General features: G+C 50.3%; 1 non-coding gene across 1 annotated transcript; it reads right to left on the bottom strand.

Moving 5' to 3' along the window:
• Positions 1-7357: 7357 nt before the first annotated feature.
• On the bottom strand, positions 7358-7430 carry TRNAE-CUC (transfer RNA glutamic acid (anticodon CUC)). Its single transcript has one exon. It is a non-coding gene; the product is annotated as a tRNA-Glu (tRNA).
• Positions 7431-17454: the final 10024 nt, after the last annotated feature.

Below are 17454 nucleotides of genomic sequence, written 5' to 3'. Positions count from 1 at the left end.
CCCACAGTAACCACGCTGCTGATTTATAAAGGATTCATTTTCCCCAGGAAAATTTCAGATACTGTTGCCGGTTGAATAGGGTAGATTCTAGGAAGAAAAAAATAGCAGATATTTATTACTATTATCTTTTTTTTTTTTTTTTTTTTTGCTGTATGCGGGCCTCTCACTGTTGTGGCCTCTCCCGTTGTGGAGCACAGGCTCTGGACGCACAGGCTCAGCGGCCATGGCTCACGGGCCCAGCCGCTCCGCGGCATGTGGGATCTTCCCGGACCGGGGCACGAACCAGTGTCCCCTGCATCGGCAGGCGGACTCTCAACCACTGCGCACCAGGGAAGCCCCTGAGCCCACTTTTTGATAAACTAAAACAACACTGCTCCAGAAAGCTTGGAGAGAGAGTGTTTCTATGGAGAAGAAGCTCTTCCTGAAGGCCAAGTGGGAGATGCTGGCAGTGGTCATGGGAATGGAGAGAGGCAGACAGATGCAAGGAATATTCTGGAAGCTGGACCATGGAGACTTGGTGGTGGACTGGATAGAGGAGGTAAGAGAGAGGGATGGATCACAGATGACGGCCACGTTTGGGCATGAGGCCTCAGGTGGAGGTCAATGCCACCTTGAACCAGGAGCAAAAGGAAATGGGAGATGCATGAGTGCATGGGTGGAGACCATGAGTCCTTTCAAATTACAACACAGTTGAAACAGAAATGAAAGAGAAGGAGGGCAGTACATGGAGAAGAGCATGGAATTCTAGAAAGGATTTGTTGTTTCGTTTTATTTTCAGATTGGGGATAGTAGAGGGTGATTATCCATTACAATTGGGTTTGCTGTGAGCTTGTTATGGACTGAATGCCTGGTCCCCTGAACTTCGTATGTTGAAGCCTCAGTCTCCACTGTGATGGTATCTGGCGGGGGTGGGGGTGGGGGATGGGGTTGGGAGTTGATTAGGTCATGAGGGTGGAGCCCTCAAGAAGGGAATTAGTGCTTTATAAGAAGAGGAAGAGAGACCCAAGTCCTCTTCCTCTCCCTTCTCCTCTCCCACCCTCTCTCCCTCCACCATGTGAGGACACAGGGAGAAGGGGGCCACCTGCAAGCCAGGAAGAGGGCTCTCACCAACAGCCAAACCTGCTGACATAACGACCTTGGACTTCCCAGCCTCCAGAAGTGTGAGAAACAGATGTGTGTGGTGTGAGCCACCCATGCCATGGTGTTTTGTGACAGCAGCCCGAGCTGACTACTTCTGACACCGACCGCAGGGTGTGGTTGTTCTGTCAGGGAAGTTTAGAGGTCGGCCATCCAGGGTGGGAGTGACAGCCACCCCCTCACGTCTGCCCTCCCGCCGGGAAAGTCTCCTGGGCACTTTCTGTGCCTCACACACACGGCTCAGAATCACCACCACCTCCCGATTCCCTCCTGCCTTTGGATGCAGGAACAGGGGCAGCACGTGCCTTAGCCGCAGGCTCTAGGAGTCGGGGCACGGGGCAAAGATTGAAGAGCTGCCTCTTTATTTGGAAAGTGAAAGCCGAGGGCTGTGAGGGTGAGGAAACACCAGAAATGAGAGGACCGTTCTTCCCCAAGGGGCAGTAAGGAGGCAGCAGTGGCTCCCCAGGTGCCAGGCAGAGCCCAGAGACAAAGGAAGGCGATGCCTCTGCAAACCCCCTCACCTCCCATTGGTGCAGATCCGTCAACAGGGAGCTCCCCTGACCCAGGGTGCATGCTCTGGTCCCTTGGGGAGCTTTAGGGAGAACTTCCTCACTGAAACCAAATCTCCCAGCACCCTGATCTCAGACTTCGAGCCCTCAGAACTGTGAGAAATTAATGTCTGTCGTTTAAGTCACCCAGTCTGTGGTATTTTGTTATGGCAACTTGTGATTTTGAATAAGAAAAGTATATTTCATCTTCAGCCCCGCCTCCCACTTCCTGCCACAGAGCTCCTAAAACCTTTGGAATTTCCTAAACGTGGGAGAGATGAAGGTATCTTTTGTTATTCATAATAAGCCCCTTTCAACCGCTGAGTTTATGTTAATGAAGTGACTTTGGAAAGCCCCCAGGGGAGACCTGAGGGGGGCGGGGCTGGAGAGTGAGTTCCATCACCAATGGCCAATGATTTAATCAATCATGAAGTCCATAAAAATCCTCAAAGTACAGGGTTTGGAGAACTTCGTAGTGGAGCTTCCAGAGGGTGGCACCTCTGGAAGGGGCAGGGAAGCTCCTGCCCGATGCCCGGGTTGCCCTGGCTGCTCCGGAGTTATATCCTTTGCTAATGAACTGGTAATCTAGTAAGGAAACGGTTTTCCTGAGCTCTGTGAGCCACTCTAGCAAATTAATCAAAGCTGAGGAGGGGTCATGGGAATCTCCAACCTACAGGCAGTTGGCCCAGAAGCACAGATGACAAACTGGACTTGCGACTGGCATCTGAAGAGGGTGGGGAGTAGTCTCGTCAGGCTGGGCCCTCACCCTGTGGGATCTGTCCCTCTCTTCCGAGGACAGTGTCAGAATTGAGCTGGAGGGCACCCAGCTGGGGTTGTAGAGTTACTTGATGGGAAAACCAACGTATGTGTTCAGAATAGTCTGTGAGTAGAAAGAACACAGGCGCTTTTCCTAGACGCACTTAGAGCAGACTAACAGGCCAGCTTTGTGCCCAAAACAAGAGCAGCAAGTCGGATTCACCTTTGCTTCCCGCACAGCCGCTGACTGGGTGCCTGGCCCCAGAGCCCACAGTGTAAACATCCCCAGGAGGGGACGAGTGAGTCCGGGGGCCGCAGCCTCCCGCAGGGAGGGAGCAGCAGGGGAGGAGGGAGCTATCCATGTAGAGTGAGGGCAGCGAGGGCTCATGGCCCCCTCTCTCTGTGGGTTCTCAACCTCACACCCGGTGGGGGATGTCCTCGGGCCCAGATGGTCTGGCAGAGGAGCTGGGAAAGGTAGGGGAAGACGGGGTGTCATGGCCATGACCTTGAAGCGAACAGAGCCTTGGGCTGCCTCCCAAGGGCTTGCACGTCCAACTCTCTGCACCACCCTTTCCCCACTTTTTTTTTTTTTTTTTTTGGCCACGCTGTGTTGCTTACAGCATCTTAGTTCCCCAACCAGGGATTGAACAGGGGCCACGGCAGTGAAAGCTGAGTCCTAACCTCTGGACTGCCAGGGAATCCACCCTTTCCCCATTGATTCAGTTATTAAAGGGTGTCACCAAGTACCACCCAGCTCAGGCTTCCCATCATCGGCCCAGCCCTGCTGGCCCCCAGGCCCCCTCTTTGGCTGCTGGTATCCTGGGCATCACGGGGAGGCTTCTGTAAGTACCAGCCTGTGGGGAGGGGTTTGTTCAATGAGGGTTCACTCCATGGCCAGCTGCTGGACCCCCCGCCCTCAGTTTTGCCCCCAAGTGGCCTTTCTCAAGGCCCACTCACAGCCCCTCCCAAGCAGCTGTTCATCCCTTCTCACCGCTCCAAAATGGAACCTCGCTGGTAGGACCAGCTCCCAGCCTGAGAAGTTGGGGGCACGGCACCCCTTCTCTCCTCTTTCACCCTCACCCTCTTTATTCTTCCGCCCCCAAAGTGCTCTCTCTTTTTCTTTCGGTTAGATCCTTTCTGCAAAGGCCAGGCTAGCTTAACTTCCATGTACTTCCTGGGTGTAAAGGAAAATATTTGCGTTTTTCTCCTGGGAGGTGCGTTTAATGCTGGATCCTTTTTAAGCAACAAAGAAAACTAAGAGGAAAAAAAACTGTAGTTTCCATTTCAAACCAAGCTGTACGTTTATTTCCTGTCTCACGTCAGGCAGACATTTGTTGTCTGGGCCCCCCAAATGAGCCTGGGATGCAGCGGGGAATAAGATGTTTTCCGCCCTCAGCACTCCTTGTGGGGGAGTCTGAGCAAAAGACCCAAGTCACAGAGCAGAGGTAGTGCTGGCTAGAAGGGTGCTCAGGGCCCCAGTGACTCCAGGGCAAGGGTGGCAGCTGGCCCTGCAGAGAAGGGGAGAAGGGTCCCCAGGCACCTCTCCATCACCCAGGTGTTGAGGCATAGAAGCGGGGTGGCAGGAGGGGGCGTGGTTCAGCACTCCAGGGAAAAGGGAGAGCTTGGAGATAGAAGACGCCCCGAGGCAGCTCCTTCAGGAAGCCCCGGGCTCCCATACCTCTGGAGCTCTGAGACACAGGGGGCTGAGTGGAGACTCCCCACACAATTCTCCAGGCCCTCTGCCATTAGGGTGTGGGGACCTGAGGCCTGTCAGAGGCTGGTGCAGGTGCCAGGTTGAGCACGAGGACACACCGTGTCCTCTGGCGTATGTTAACTGACCCTAGGCAGCCAGCTGAAAACAGGCGCAGCTCTGAGGACGATGCCTCCCCAGGCTCCATGGGAGGCTGTGCAGCCTCCCTCCCAACCTGCACTCCTGGCTGACACACCCGCGGCAGCCCCGGGACCCAGGTCCTCCTGGATGAGCATCCTTCCCCACCGTCAGTCTGGGTGTCCTGACTTTTGGAAAATATGACCACCATCCACAGCAGATTTTACCCCAAGACGTCTGCAGGGAAGCAGATCACGTGTGACCTTCATGACCTGTCCCATCCCAGCTGCGCTAACATCTGGAAGCTTCCGTCGTACGGAGCACTTCCCACGGGCGGACTCATTCACTCCGCTTGACAGCCTGCGGTGAAGCCCAGACAGAAAACCTGCCTTCTGAGGCTGGAGACTGGCGTCCCGAGGGGTGAGGGAGCTGCCTCGGGGCACACAGCATGGGCAGAAATGTGTGTTTGTGTTTGAGCTCCAAGCGGGGACCTGTGGTCCATTGCTTTTCCGTCGTCACTACTGCGCTTCTCTTGCAAGAAGGAAAACTTGCCGAGCACCTCTCTGGGCTGTCCCCGGGGAACCCTGCAAGGACTTCACAGGGCAGAGAGTGGGGAGCACACAGAGAGCCACCATGTGTGCCTCGACTGCCAACAAGGAGAGGGGAGCTGCAGGGCCAGACCTCCTGCGGGGACATTGAGCTGGAAGGAGGTGTCTGCACAGCTAAGAGCAGGAACAGCCCAGAGAGGTAAGAAAGGGCGGGGCCTGCAGACAAGGGGCGGGACTTTCAGGGTCACTTTATTTTTAAAAAATTTTATTTATTTATTTATTTTGACAAGTGATATTGCTTTATCTTTTTTTTCCTTTTTATCATTAATCATGAATACTACATTTTTTTAACATCTTTATTGGAGTATAATTGCTTTACAATGGTGTGTTAGTTTCTGCTTTACAGCAAAGTGAATCAGCCATACACACACATATATCTCCATATCTCTTCCCTCTTGCGTCTCCCTCCCACCCTCCCTATCCCACCCCTCCAGGTGGTCACGAAGCACAGGGTCACATTTAATTCTTGAATCAGCTTCGGAGGGAGGAACGCTGGGTTCCAATCCCTGCTTCTCAGAGATGAAGAAACCCAGGCTCGGAGAGGTTGTGCAACATGCCCAAGGCTACACAGCTGCAAATGGATTATCAGAAGCCCAAGTCCCAAGGTCTGACCTCTGGTCCGGGGGGGCCCCTCAGACACACCAGCCCCAGGCGCTGGCGGGCACCGAGCTCCCTGCTGGCTGCCCAGCCGGCAGAAGTGGTGGCGCTCTCGGTAGGAAGCCTGCCTCCAGTGCTGAGTCACTCTGGGCCCTGGCTGGTGTGGGCAGGAGGAAGGTGGCTGCCCGGGCTGTGGTGACCGCTTGGCCCTTTGCTCCCCAGGGTTCCCAGCAGCCTGGGTTCACGTGGCCTTGCCAGCTGCGGACAAGCCAACCCACCGACCCCTGCAGGGCCTGGCGAGGCCCCAACCCTCACTTGTCACTGTGTGTTTACTGGGCTGGGGCTGCCCCATGCCCCTTAGTGTGCTCACAGGTTGGGCCGTGCCGGCAGGTAACCCATCATCGTGCAGCCCCGCCACAGTGCTGTGAGGGAGAAGTGCAGGGCTGGAGGGCGCTCAGGGAGGCCACAGTTGAGCTTTGAGATGAGCCTGAAGGGTGAAAAGTGCGTAAAATAAGTGCAGAAGGTGAGAAGGGCCTTCCCAGCGGGGGTGGCGTGGGCAAGGTTGCCTGTGGGGATGCAGGAGGGATCCCAGGGTGGCCCGTGCAGCCTGGCCGATTGGGGGAGGCCAGGGAGAGGGGAGGCCGACTTCTGCTGTTAGGGGCCTGCCGACTTGCGGTGGGCCCCGATTCCTCAGCCGTCTCCACTTTGATCAGGCGCTGGGTGGACTCTTGGGCAGGGAAGGCTGGCCGGGCTGGCCGAGGGGTCCTGCCGCAGGAGCAGCCGGTGGTGAGGACGGCTTGCAGGGCTCAGTGTCTCATCACTGAGATCAGAAGATGGAGGTCTTGGGCACAAACCCTGTGGGGAAGGTCCCTACCCTGTATATTTTCACCCAAATGCACATCTCTGACGGGGAGTCCCTTCCGAGAGCAGGCCTGTCAGGGCCTCACCTGACTTCCGCACAGGCAGGCCCGGCCCTTGCTTGCCTCTGCCCTCGTCCGGGGCTGCAGAGGGTCGGTGAGCTCAGTGCTCTGCTCCCTCTGAGCTGACGGTCTTTTCTGGCAAATCTGGACAGCCTCCGGAAAGGTGGAGGAGGTGAGAAGCGCCCCTGAAGCGATCCAGCAGATCCCCCCCTCCCAGAGCAATGCCCAGCACCACTGCAGCCTCAACCCTGAAAGAGGAACGACAAAGCCAGGTGCTGTACTGTCCGCAAAGCGCTTTCAGCTCCCTTTTCTCTCTGACGTCCTGGCCCCCCTCCACCTGAAGACAGTGATGCTGAGAGCTCCTGCTCTGGGAGGCGGAGGCGCAGTGCGTGTCGGACCAACGGAGGGCTGGGTGGGTCCGGAGACCCAGGTTCTGGAGCTGCCCGAGGCTCAGGGCATGGCCCAGGCCTGCCTCCACCTCCCCACACCTGTAACTGACACATGGGGGCGTTGGTGGGGGGATTATTTCAGACCCTGTACCCCTGGAGCCTCCCGTGAGCCTCTAGACCACGCGCCTGAGAGGCTGGGGGTAACGCTGGGGGTTCTGTTGGCAGCTGGTCTGAACTCCAGAGACAGCGGACAGAGAAGGAGCCATGTTCTCCCCAAGTCAGGACAGGACGCTGCCCAGTCAGCCTGGGTTAGCCCATCGCCAGGACCAATTTTAGAACATTTTTATCACCCCAAAAAGAAACCCTTTAGCAGACACCTGCCCATTTCACTCCAACACAGCCTCCAGCCCTAGGAAACCACGAATCTACCAAGAAAATAAGATGCCTTTACATTGGAGGTTAGATCTTTGCAGATCCTAAACCTGTCTTAACAGTGTAGATACGAATGTATGCTGACTTTTTCTTTCTCTCTTTCCTTTTTTTCTGCCATGCCGCACGGCTTGTGGGATCTTAGTTCCCTGACCAGGGGTTGAACCTGGGCCATCGGCAGTGAGAGTGCAGAGTCCTAACCACTGGACCACCAGGGAGTTCCCTGTGCTGACGTTGACATTTCTTTTCTTTCTTTCTTTCTTTTTTTTTCTTTGACATTTCCTTTCACTGGAAAAGCCCTAAGACCCCCCACCCCCTGCCCCCAGTCAATATTCCATCTTGACGCTCTCCCTTTAAAGTATACAAAGTATTTTTTATTTCAACTGCTTTTTCATGGAAATCTTTCTAAGATATTGTGAGAATTGCCCCAACAGTCATCCTCTTCCTGTTCCTTAACTACAGGATCTCAAATTTATTTGGAGCTGCAAAGATCTCATTGAAGGACTACACATTTTCCAGCTTCCTTATTGGAAGGTGTAGCTACACATTTTCCAGCTTCCTTATTGGAAGGTGTAGCTATAACAAAGTTCTGGCCAGTGAGATGTGAGCAGAAGTGTTGCGTGGCACTTAATTTCTCTTTAGAAAGGAGGGAGCTGCCTCTTTTCCCTTTTTCCATCCTTCTGCCTAGAAAAAGTATGTAAGTGTTGGAGCTTTTGCAGCCATTCTGGGCCATGAGGGGACTTTGAGACTAAAGATGATGCAAGGAGGAAAAACACAAAAATAGAAGACCAAGTCCCAGTCACCTGGACAATTTTAATCCCAGACTTCCTGTCTTTGGGCTATTTCCTGTCTCTGGGTTTCTCAACTTTATTGAGTTATAATTTACATAAAATAAATTGCACCCATTTTAAGTGTACAGTTCAATGAGGTTTGATGTATGTATATACCCATGCAACCACCATCCCAATCAAGATACATATATATATCCCCGTTACCCCCAAACGTTTCCTTGTACCTTTTTGTGGTCAATCCCCACCCCCTTCCTCCATATACCTACTCTATCTCCTTTCTGTCCTATAGATTAGTTTTGCCCTGGTCTACTTTTATAAGAGAAAAAATGAAATGTTTACTTTGCTGAAGCCAGTATTTCTTGGGCCTTTATTATTTGCAGCTGATTCTAATGCAGAATTGAATATAGATGTATTACACAGTCTCAGATAGAGGCTCCTAAACACATTGTATGTGACATGTTTTTGATAACTTCAGACCATTGTTAGATATCCTGTGTCTTTGATTGTTCCCTGGGAAACAGATTTGGAGGTGAGATCTTCAGGCAGGAGGTTTATGAGGGAGTGCCCTTGGGGACACACCTCTGCAGGAAGCAAGAGACACAGAATGAGGCAGCTACAGCAGAGCCTCAGCCATCCTCACAGGGAGCTCTGAGGCTGGGGAGACCTTCAGAGACGTCCTGAGCTGGGTCCCCAAGCTAACAGTTACTGGATGTGGGCTGTCCCTGGGGAGTGGTGAACCTTAGGCCAAGCAGCTCTTTTCACTCAAGGCGGTTCCCAGGGAGGGATGAGCCGAGAGCCATTAGTAGCCAGCACTCCCAGCAGCTGAGGTGTGCGTGTCTTGGGTCTGATGGGGAGTCTGGGAGGTGCATCACAGCAGCCACGATACTGCGAGTTCTGGGTGGTATCCTCAGGGCAACTCAGGGGCGTGCGAGCGGCTTGCGCTTGCCTGGCAAGATCTTACGTCCCTCTTGGGGCAGATGCCTGGCTCTGTGGGCCCTGAAGCTCTCAGAACAGCAGAGGCCTGATCGTGGGGGCAGGGCCATGAGTTGTCAAGGAAGCTGTCTGCTCTGCTTCTGCTGGACCTTCCGTGCGCTTCTCCTCCTGGATCCCTCTGAACAGCCCCTCCTACACCCCCTCCCCGGGGAGGCTGTGGCATCAGACGCCTTCTCTCACTGTCTCTTAAGCTTCCCCTCATAGGGGCTGTCTTTGCACACCCTGACTTTGGCAGTGCCTCCTCCTGTCCCGGCCCTTCCTTAATTTTGAGCTTTACGGTGACTTTGACCCTGCTCGAAAGACATGAAATTTTAACATCCTTCTGAGCTACTCACATTCCTCTGTTGTGAGAATTGTTTCTAATAGCCTGCTTTATTTTACCAACTAAGGCTGAAGCTTCTATAGAATTCGGCACCTGGGCTTCATAACAACTGTCTCCACCACGCCAAGGGCCCTTCCCTTGGTTTGAGGGTTGCATTCCAAAAGGTGAGGTTCCTGGCACTTTGACTTTTAGATTAGCCGGACTTTACCATAGATCAGAACTGGAGACTTAACATCAAATAAAATGTGGGTCAAGGGATACTATTCATGTTACTTTTTAATGAGAACTATTTAAAATACAGGTAAGTACTGGGACTTCCCTGGCGCTCCAGTGGTTAAGACTCCATGCTTCCACTGCAGGGGGCACAGGTTCAACTAAGATCCCGCATGCCACGTGGTGTTGCAAAAAAAAATAAACAAATAAATAAAATAAAATAAAATACAGGTAAGTACAGAGAATATCAGATACCTATGCAGCCACAACAGAGTGGCTGTCAGGACATAGCGGCTTCTTTTTTTTTTTTGGCCATGCTGCAAAGCCTGAGGGATCTTAGTTCCCCGACTAAGATCAAACCCGTGCCCCCTGCAGTGGAAGTGCAGAGCCCTAACCACCGGACCGCCAGAGGTTTCCCTTCATATTTTTAGAAATAATGTACGTCAGGTATCAGTGAGGCCCCCTTCCATCACTCCAGTCTTTTTCCCACCCTGCCCTGTTCCAGAAACAATGCTTAACATGAATTAGTGACATTCTTTTTCAGTCCATTTCGATACTTTTGCTATATTTGTATATATTTACACAGATATACATTGTATCGTATGTTTTAAATAAACCTAAACAGTAACATACCATAGAGTTTCCATTCCTTGCCTTTTTAAAAAATTCAGTGCTGTGTTTTAGATCTGTCTACGTTAATTCAGATACATCTAGTTGGTTGATTTTAACTGCGGTTTATAGGAGCCCATCGTGTGACTATAACGTGACTTTATTTACTCATTCGCTGACTGCTGGACATTGAGGCTGCTTTCAATTTTCACTCCTCCTTTGTTGCGGTGATGTTCTTGCACATGGACTTCTGGCTTCTGCACAGAGGTTTTCTTGGGGTGGATAACCGGAGGGGGCGACAATTGCTGGACGGAACAGTATTTGCCTCTCTGCTTTACTAGATGTTGCCAAATTGCCCTCCAAAGCGATTGTCGCAATTTCCCCTCCATGTACTCGCGTCCCTTACTCACATCCTCTTCACTACTTGGTACTGGTAAGGAGTAACCCTATCTCTCTCGTGGTTGCTTTATTTTGTCTCAGCTGCTGAGGAGGCTGGACATCTTTCATGCTTATTGGCCACTCGGATTATGTCTTCTGTGCAATTCCTTTTTCACTTTATAAAAGAATTTTGCCCTTCAAGTTTCTTTTAATGTCATGTTCTTGCAATACTAAAAAAAAAAAAAAAAAAGTGTAGCCCCACAGGTCATGTGAAGCTGCAGGGAAAAACTCTTACGTAGGAGTCCAGGACAGAGTCTAGCTCCCACCTCGATGTTATTATCTATATAATTTGGGGCAAATATCTTCCTCTCTGATTTTTAAAAGTTTATTTTTCAAGTGTACAGTTCAGTGGTTGTAAGTATATTCACAAGGCTGCACAGCCATCTTCCCTGTCTAATTCCAGAAAGAAACCCCGCGCCCACTGGCGGTCAGTCTTCCTCCATTTTCCTCAAGTCTCAGACTCTGGCAACCACTAATCTACTGTCAGTCTCTGTGGCTTTGCTTGTTCTGGACACTTTGTGTAGCTCCTTTCACTCAGCACGATGTTCTCAAGGTTCAATACGCTGTAGCATGTATCAGTACTTCATCTCTCTGTAGGGCTGAATGATATTCCACTATTATGGTTAGACCACATTTTCCTTTTTTCCTTTTGTTGGCCGTGCTGCACTGCACGGCTTGTGGGATCTTAGTTCCCTGACCAGGGATTGAACCCGGGACCTCAGCAGTGAGACTGAAGAATCCTAACCACTGGACCACGAGGGAATTCCCAAGACCACATTTCGTTTATCCATCCCTCAGTAGGTGGACTTCGGGTTATTTCTACTTTGTAGATGTTATGAATAGTGTTGCTACGAACATTCATGCACAAGTTTTGGGGTAGACATATGTTTTCAAGTCTCTTGTGTATATACCCAGGGGTAGAACTGCTGGATCATGTGGTAACTCTGTGTTTAACTTTTTGAAGACGTGCCAGACGCCACAGCCATCACACCATTTTGTATCTGCTCCCTACCAACCGGCAGTGGACGGAGATTCCAGATTGTCCCCATCCCACAAACACTTGCTATTGTCCATCTTTTTGACAATAGCAACCCTACTGGGTGTGGAGTAATCTCACCGAGGTGTTGATTTGTATTTCCCTGATGACTAATGATGTTGATCATCTTTTTCTTTTTTTTAATATTTATTTATTTGGCTGTGCTGTGTCTTAGTTGCGGCATGTGGGACCTTTAGTTGCAGCATGTGGGACCTTTAGTTGCAGCATGTGGGATCTAGTTCCCTGACCAGGGATCGAACCCGGTCGCCCTGCATTGGGATTGTGGAGTCTTAGCCACTGGACCACCAGGGAAATCCCTTGATCATCTTTTCCTGGTGTGTGCTTATTGGCCCTGCATATATCTTCCTTGGAGAAATGTCCATTCAAGTCCTTTTCCATTTTTAAATTGGGTTGTCTTTTTATTGTTGAGTTGTAAGTGTTCTTTATATATCCTAAATAAAAGTTCCTTAGATATTTAAGTTGCAAATATCTTGTTCCATTTTGCGGGTTGTCTCTTCACGTTATTGAGAGTGTCCTTTGAAGCACAAAAGTTCTATTTATTTATTTGTCTGTTTGGTTGCGCCGGGTCTTAGTTGCGGCAGGTGGGCTCCTTAGTTGCGGCTCGCCAGCGAAGCACAAAAGTTTTTAATTTTGATGTCTAACTTGTCAGTTTTTTCTTTGGTTGCCTGTGTTTTGGGGTCATAGCTAAGAAACCATTGCCTGATCCACAGTCAAAAAGAGTTATGCTTAGTTTCCTTCTAAGAGTTTTATAGTTTTAGCTCTTACATTTAGGTCTTTGATCCATTCTGAGTTAAATTTTTGTAAACGGTGTGAGGTAGGGGCCCAACTTCATTCTTTTTCAAGTGACTATCTAGTTGTTCCAGTACCATTTGTCGAAAAGACTATTAGGCACTTGAATCGCATCTAATCCGAACTGAGATGTGCTGTAAGTACAGAACACACGCTGAATTTCAAAGACTTAGTATGAAATTAAAAAAAAGCAAAATATCTCGTTCATAATTTTTAAATTGATTACATGTTGAAGTAATAGTTTTTATAGATTGGATTAAATAAAATGTATCATTAAAATTAATCTCATCTGTGTGGTTTTACTTTTAGAATTGTGCCTGTGTATGTGGGTTGTGCTGTCTTTCTGTTGGGATTTGGACACTGTTGGCTGCAAGAAGGTACAGGACTGCAGGCTGTTCCTTGCACCCCACAGTAGCTGTGGAACTGTTGCAAGCACACACCTATTGTCCTGCTCAGGGCATGTACCAATTTCTCAGGCACCAGGAGCTCTATTTCCCAGAAAAGAAGCCATCAGGAGCAGAGCTGGAAAGGAAAGCAGCCTTTTCCAGTACGAACTGGTTTGAAACAGTGGTCAAGCCACTGTTTGTGTTTGGCTTTGGGTTTTGTCCTTTCGAGGGAGCCTTATGCAGCCAGACAGACTCTGGGCTGCTCGCCACTTCATTCACTGACATGGAAAAGATGTCAGGCCTGGCAGGCAGAGCCCTGGGCTGGGGCCTTCGGCTGGCGGGGGCTGGCAGGCTGCTGCCCCGATGCCTCCTCCTGCACTGGGTAACCATGTTATCCACAGCCGTGTTGTGCGTGGACACACGCCCTGGCCCATCTTGCTCTGCAAATCAACAACATGCATTGGCCCTGGGGGCTCTAGAGCAACCCACCCGCCTATCCTTGCGAGCCACCGCTTTAAGATCAACACCCTCGGTCCTTGGTCTGCACTGCAACAGAGGACAAAGGCATTTCCCATTCCGAGGTGCATCTGAATGCAGCTCTCCCTGTAGCCACCTGAAGGCAGAGCACTCGTGAGGAAACAGCTCAGAGAGGGTAGCTGTTCTTGTCCAAGCAGCACAGCTAAAACCTGTCGGACCTGGGACCGGAACCCAGGTCTCCTGACAGGCTCACTGCGATGATTTTCTTTATACCTTTGTTCTGAGTCAGCTCGCCTTTGATGTGATGATGATGTTGGTGCTGATGAAGGTAACGTACTGATCATTTATTGAGTTTCTCTCATACCATAGGCCCTTGTACACACATTTGCCTCTCTTAGTGCAGGGGAGACATTAATATCCACATTTTACAAATTAGGAAATCAGAAACCTGGTTTATCTTGACCCCCCTGGAGCTTGCAAGGATGATGGGGAAAGGGGGATCCATCAGAACGTGCCCCTGAGTCACATTCCCTGGGTGACCCATGGACCACAGCATCATCTTTGGGGGCCGCCACAAACGCTGGTGGACCTCAGGCCTAAGCAAGATGGGCTAAATGGTTCAATTTCCCCACCTCTGCGCATCCACTGACCAGAGGCAGGTCCAGTGATTCTTACTGTCGGTGCTGCCAGCCAGTTCTCTGCCTGTTTCCTTTGCCTGAGCTTCTGGGGTCAGGAGAAGGGCGGGCAGCCAGAGGGGCCACCGTCACCCGCTCTATTCCTGGCAGTCACACTGTAATTACCAACGAAACAGTGACAGAATAAAAAGAGGACCTGGAAACAAGCGGGCCTCCACCTTCTCAAACATTCCGGAGCAGGGGTTTGTGAGCTAGAACTTCATCTATTTGAAAGGACCTCCCTAGTAAGATGCACACTCAAGTTCCCCAAAGTAGTACAGATAGTTTTTTTAAATAGTATTTTTTCTGATGCCTGTGTGGACCCAGCACAGTGACACTGAGTCTGGCTTTAAACCTGGCTGTCACTGATTCTAATATGCAACCTTACACACCTCATTTCTCCAAGCAGAAGTGTCCTCACCTGTAAAATGGGGGGGAAATAATCTCAAGAATGTTAGATGTGGTCTATGTAAAAGTGCTTCCAAAACAACATCATACCCCAGACATAGAAAACAAACTTACGGTTACCAAAGGGGAAAGGGGGTGGGGAGGGATAGATTAGGAGTTTGGGATTAACATATGCACACTACTATACATAAAATAGATAACCAACAAGGACCAAAGGGACAAAGTACCTGTTGTCGTACCCTAACCTGTACCCTAAACAGTACCCGTTCCCTAACTCTAACCCTAACCCTTACCTATAGCACAGGGAACTATACTCAATATTTTGTAATAACCTATAAGGGAAAAGAATCTGAAAAAGGATATATATATATATATATATATATATATATATATATAAACAATCACTTTGCTGTTCACCTGAAACATTGTAAATCAACTATACTCCAATAAATTAAATAAATAAAAAGAAGACAGACTAAAAACAAAATTTGTACATAAAAAATCAAATAGATGAAAATATTTAATATCTGTCTCATGCAGAACGTGAATGGTAATCTTCATCTCCAAGGAGATTTTAGAAAGGATAACAGAAAGGGAAGTATTTTGTAATAACCTATAAGGGAAAAGAATCTGAAAAAGAATATGTATATATATCTGAATCACTATCCTGTGTATCTGAAACACAGCATTGTAAATCAACTACCCTTCAATTAAAAAAAACCCCATAAAAGTCAGATATTATTAAGAATAATCAGAGTCATTCCTGTTTTCACAGCTATCATATGGAAAACAAGTCGTATGACACCCGTTATGCGTTGAATTGTTCCCCTGTAAAGATGTTGATGTCCTCACCCCTGGTACCTGTGAATGTGACCTTATTTGGAAATAGGGTCTTTGCAGTTGATTGAAGTGGGGTCATGAAGGTGGGCTCTAATTCGATGACTGGTGTCGTTATGAAAAGGGGGAATTTGGACACAGAGACAGACACACACAGAGGAAAGCTGACATGAAGATACAAGGAGAAGACAGCCACCTGTGAGCCAAGAAATACCCGAGGCTACAGAAGCTCGGGGAGGGGCCTGAAAAGACTCTCCCTCACAGCCCTCAGAAGGAATCGACCCAGCCGACACCTTGATCTTGGACACTCAGCCTCCAGACTATGAGACAATGAATATCTGTAGTTTAAGCCACCCAGTTTGTGGTACTTTGTTACCGAAGCCCCAGGAAACTAACGTAACACGCTACTCTGAATTTCTTGCTCTATTGATTAAATCCACATGTGCTTATTTATTATTTTTAAAAATTTATTTATTTAATTTATTTATTTTTGACTGTGTTGGGTCTTTGTTGCTGTGCGCGGGCTTTCTCTAGTTGCGGTGAGTGGGGGCTACTCTTCGTTGTGGTACGCAGGCTTCTCATTTCGGTGGCTTCTCTTGTTGCAGAGCACCACGGGCTCTAGGCGCGTGGGCTTCAGTAGTTGTGGCTCGCGGGTTCTAGAGCACAGGCTCAGTAGTTGTGGCTCCCGGGCTTAGTTGCTCTGCGGCATGTGGGACCGGGGCACGAACCCGTGTCCCCTGCATTGGCAGGCGGATTCTTAACCACAGCACCACCAGGGAAGCCCCACATGTGCTTACTGAGTGACCACTGCATGCTCTCCACGAAGCTTCATAAGGGGTATTGAAGGAGCTGCAGACACAGAAAGGAAGAGTCTCGGTTGTATCTCACCTGAGGGAGAACATGCATTCCTTAGAAGTTCAGAGAAGGGAGAAGTACATCTGAGCTGAGGGATGGAGGGCCAGGTGGGAGCTGAACTGAGCCTCAAGGGACGGGTAGGTGCCAGATTGGTGGGGAGAAAAGGGGAAGCCATGCTGTGGGAGAGAAGAGCCTGGGCAAAGGCGGGGGAGTCCAGGAACGCGCCCCGTCTGCTTCTGTGCCTTCCCAGGGCTTTTTCGTCCTCCAGCCTCTGCTTCTCCCCTGGCTCTATTCTCCCCTCCTCATCTTTCCAGACCCAGCAAGAATGTCACCTGCTCTGTGAGCCTCTTCTGAGCGGGTTTTGTGTGTCGTCATAGGTGGTCACAGCTCAGACCTTGATGACAGTGATTACCATGCTCTGGTGGACATCTGTGGCCCTGTAACTGAGCTTCAAATTGTGTTCCGATTTTGTAGCAGAGACTTTGCAATGAGCTCACCAAAGTGACTGTTTTTTTCTGGGCACACAGGAGACTGTAATTCTCAGACCCCGTGCATTCAGGTGGGACCAGGTGGTTAATTCCGATCAGTGAATGAGGCGGATGTGCTGTGTGCCTCCTCCAGGGCTGGCTCCTGAGGAACCCCGAGACCCCCGGCTGGCGCGCTCTCTTCTCTCATTGCTGGCTGGTAGCCGAGGGGCCAGTGGAGGCCTCCGAAGCCCTGAAGGAGGGTGGTGGACTCTCTAGATGGAAGGGCTAGGGTTCCTGAGTGCCTGTATGGACTCTTCTCCATGCCCCCCGACCTGCACTGAACTGCACCCTGAGCGAGAAGTAGGGTCCTAAGTGTGACCACAGCAGAACATAACCTGCCCCCACTACCCCAGGCTGATAGGCCCGGGCTGGGCATCGGAGTCAGGGCAGCTCAGCTGCAACCCTACCCTCTGCGTGGATATGCTACCAGCAGCCTAGGCAATGACCTTGGCCACTGGTCTCTGCTGAGAAGGAAAGACGGAGCCCTTGGGTGCCAGAGCTGGATCCCGATGACATCACCACAGCCCAGCACTGCCCCTGCTAACGGTCATTACCGCATTTAATGCTTGAAGCAGGGCCCTAGGAGACGAACTCCCTGCAGGTTTAGTTCCATCATTTGTCTGCAGAGAGAGGGGTCTGGGGTCAGACCACCTTCTCTGCCAGCTCCCAGCCAATTCCCCCCAAAGCTGCCCATCACCATTTCTCTGTGCAGCCTCCTGTGTAGTGGGAATTCACTTACTGTGCTTTTGTGGGGGAGGATTTGAGTTCTCCCCTGGAGACGCTAGAAAGACAGTTTGTCTCAGCCTAACACTAACTCCCAGCTCCACATTTATGGCTGTTTCTGTGGTTACATTTCTTTGGGGATG

This window comes from Lagenorhynchus albirostris, chromosome 13 (genome assembly GCF_949774975.1).
Source record: "Lagenorhynchus albirostris chromosome 13, mLagAlb1.1, whole genome shotgun sequence".
Lineage (NCBI taxonomy): Eukaryota > Metazoa > Chordata > Mammalia > Artiodactyla > Delphinidae > Lagenorhynchus > Lagenorhynchus albirostris.
Note: the sequence above shows the minus strand (reverse complement) of the source record. Positions and strands in the feature narration are given on the sequence as shown.